At 37.8% G+C, this 3919-nt stretch overlaps 1 non-coding gene across 1 annotated transcript; it reads right to left on the reverse strand.

Moving 5' to 3' along the window:
* Nucleotides 1-912: 912 nt before the first annotated feature.
* Nucleotides 913-1051, reverse strand: LOC112624058. Its single transcript, XR_003119362.1, has one exon. It is a non-coding gene; the product is annotated as a U4 spliceosomal RNA (small nuclear RNA).
* Between the last annotated feature and the right edge of the window lie 2868 nt (nucleotides 1052-3919).

Below are 3919 nucleotides of genomic sequence, written 5' to 3' on the forward strand. Positions count from 1 at the left end.
AGACCAGCCTGGGCAACATGGCAAAACCCCATCTCTGCAAAAAATTTACTAAAATTAGCTGGGCGTGGTGACATGTGCTTGTAGGCCTGGCTACTCTGGAGGCTGAAGTGCGAGGATCTCTTGAGCCCTGGAGGTCGAGGCTGCGTTGAGTTGTGATTATGCCTTTGCACTCCAGCATGTACAAAAGACATTGTCTCCAAAAAAAAAAAAAACAAACAAACAAACAAAAAAACCAATCTTACATCATGGCTATGTTGCTAATTGATGGATTCACTGTTATACCAGATTTTATTAGGTGCCACATAATCCAAATTCTTTTGATATTTAGAGCTTAAAAAACAGAATACATATGCAACAATAGCTGCAACATAGAATTTTAGAATCAGAAGATATCTTATAGATCATTTAGTACTTGTAAGTAATAAAAAAAAAAAATACGTCTTTGGACTCTGTGTTCATCATGGCTTTTATTGCGGGGGGAGGGGGAACAGGGTTCTCATTGTGTCACCCAGTCTGGAGTGCAGTGGCGCAATTTCGGCTCACTGCTGCCTTGACTTCCCAGGCTCAAGTGATCCTCCCACCTCAGCCTCTGGAGTAGCTGGGTCTACAGATACATACCACGATGCCTGGCCAATTTTTTTGTATCTTTTCTAAAGACGGGGTTTCATCATGTTGCCCAGGCTGGTCTTGCACTGCTGGGTTCAAGTAATTCACCTGCCTCTACCTCTCAAAGTGCTGGGATTTCAGGTATAAGCCAGCATGCCCAGTCCATATGGTAAGGGTTGGCATGGTGAAATTAATTCATAGGAAAAAGGTACCCAGAAAAATGACTCTCATAATATGCTCTGAATATAATGTATTTTCTCTTGGCCATACTTTATTATCATTATTTATTTATTTTCTTTTGTTCAGTCTCCATAAAGACACTCAAAAATTGCCCATGCTGACTACATTTCAAGTCATCATGGTGAGATATTGGGAAGTTTTCAATTAGCAATAATTACACGTTAGATAAACCTCACCGACTATGATACTGCCACTGTGCAGAGGTAGGTAGGCCACATCTTTCAGAAAGACATTTACATGGAGGATTTACATCAAGAAAATAATTTGCTTTATTTTCTGAAGGTTCTGACTCTGGGAATGCTTTATGAAACTGTTGTGACACTTTGGAAGCAAATATTATTCAGTAGCAACAGATTTTTTTTTAATGTGACTATTACTGTCTTGTTAAATGTGTGTATGAGTGTGTGTATGTGTATTTTAAGTTTACCATGCCACATTATCACGACCGTAGTAAGCAGTGTGAAGATCACAAGAAATTGACAATGGACAGTGATGCTCATGATAGCTGAAGGTATAAAACAGCAATGCCAGTGGAATATAAAAGGTGTTTAGAGTAAAAGAATCAATAATGGAAATAACTTATTCGGATAAAAATTCACTCTATTCATTCTATTTAGGTTAGATATTTTCTGATCACTTAAAAAACATCTTAAATAAATTACTTTCACTTGACATGAAATTTTCTTTCAGTCAGTGGTTTACATTTATTCTATTTTTGCTGTTGATTCCTTCTTATATCTCATAGTTTCTGTCTGAGAATATTTCTCTCTGAAATACATCCTTTAGATTTTTTTTAAGGTGGTGAGCTCTTTTTAGTTTTTGTCTGATATTTTGTCCTAATTCTGGTATGATATTTTATTTTTACTTTTTAAAAAAATTTTTTTAACATTGCTTTTAAAATTTCTTTTTCTTTTCTTTCTTTCTTTTTTTTTTTTTGAGACAGAGTCTCTCTCTGTCGCCCAGGGTGGAGTGCAGTGGCGTGATCTCTGCTCACTGCAAGCTCCGCCTCCCGGGTTTTTACGCCATTCTCCTGCCTCAGCCTCCCGAGTAGCTGGGACTACAGGCGCCCACCACCTCCCCCGGCTAGTTTTTTGTATTTATTTATTTATTTATTTATTTATTTATTTATTTTTTATTTTATTTTATTATTTTTTTATTTTTTAATTTATTTATTATTATTATACTTTAAGTTGTAGGGTACATGTGCATAACGTGCAGGTTTGTTACATATGTATACTTGTGCCATGTTGGTCTGCTGCACCCATCAACTCGTCATTTACATCAGGTATAACTCCCAATGCAATCCCTCCCCCCTCCCCCCTCCCCATGATAGGCCCCGGTGTGTGATGTTCCCCTTCCTGAGTCCAGGTGATCTCATTGTTCAGTTCCCACCTATGAGTGAGAACATGCGGTGTTTGGTTTTCTGTTCTTGTGATAGTTTAGTTTTTTGTATTTTTTAGTAGAGACGGGGTTTCACCGTGTTAGCCAGGATGGTCTCGATCTCCTGACCTCGTGATCCGCCCGTCTTGGCCTCCCAAAGTGCTGGGATTACAGGCTTGAGCCACCGCGCCCGGTTCTTTTAAAATTTCAATAGGTTTTCTCACCACCTGCAGGAACAGGTCATGTTTGGTTACATAAATAAGTTCTTTAGTGTCATTTCTGAGATTTTGGTGCATCCGTCACCCGGGCAGTGTACACTGTATCTGATGTGTAGTTTTTTATGCCTTGCCTCCTCCCACCCTTTCCTCTGAGTCCCCAAAGTCCATTGTATCATTCTTAGGACTTGATAAGAAATTTAAAGACATTGAGTGAACGAATTTAAAATGTATGCAACCTCATCTTCACACGTTGGCAGTATTTCATGTTTTGGTAGCTTCTCTGGTCATTTTCCCCTGTGGCCATCTTTAATAATGACTCATACTCACTGTAATAGAAATAATATCCATAAGCAAGAAAATCATTTATGGATTCTGCCAAATACATGAATTCACTGACACAGAAAAGAAAAATGGAACTATGATATGATTTTCACATTGGTAGACTCACACATACGAACACTAGGCTACCTTTTTTCCCCTAATAGCTCCTTGCTTTTAAAATTACTTATCTCCTTCCTATGTTGAGAAAAATGTGTCTTTGCTCATGACTTTCCACTACTATGTAATGTCACATCCTGAGTTTACTCACACCCTGGCTAAACTTTCAATCTGATTTTTTTTCTTTTTCCTCTCTCACTAGGGTATACTCTGACAGTTTTAATAAGAATATCTTTGAGACAAATTTCAACTTCTTTTTTTTTTTTTTTTTTTGAGACAGAGTCTCCCTCTGTCACCTAGGCTGGAGTGCAGTGGTGCGATCTCTGCTCACTGCAGCCTCTGCCTCCTGGGCTCAAGTGATTCTCCTGCCTCAGCCTCCTGAGTAGCTGGGATTACAGGCACACGTCACCAAGCTCGGGTCATTTTTGTATTTTTAGTAGAGACAGAATTTCACCATGTTAACCAGGCTGGTCTCAAACTCCTGACCTCAAGTCATCCACCCGCCTCGGCCTCCCAAAGTGCTGGGATTATAGGCATAAGCCACTGAGCCTGGCCAAATCTCAACTTTTCTGAATATTATTTTCTGTGCAACTCTAGTCAATTGACTTTGAAAACTTAAAAATATATTTCAGTAGAAATGAACAACTTTGTATTTTGGACATCATTTCTGAGGAAATTTTGATTCAGTACATCTTACATCTGATTCTTTGACTTTTGTTTTAGGTCAGGTCAGATATAGCATATTTAGAAAAGATTGTTATATAACTTTACCCACTAAATTAACCATGTGAAAATTCCCTTTCTAAGAACAAGATAATGAGACCCTAAATCAAGTTCTGTGCAGAATTTAGGTATGGAAAATTAAATCATTTTTAGCACCCAGAGTTTTCTTTCAACACACTGGCACTTTCAACTGACTTCACCAATTAAAAAAAATTAAGTCAGTGTTTAGAAAATTGCTATTTGACACATCTGTGGTCTATTAAATAATGATTAATGTACAAAAAAACACAAACAAAATTTGTGGTTAAGTCATG

Source organism: Theropithecus gelada, chromosome 4 (assembly GCF_003255815.1).
Source record: "Theropithecus gelada isolate Dixy chromosome 4, Tgel_1.0, whole genome shotgun sequence".
Lineage (NCBI taxonomy): Eukaryota > Metazoa > Chordata > Mammalia > Primates > Cercopithecidae > Theropithecus > Theropithecus gelada.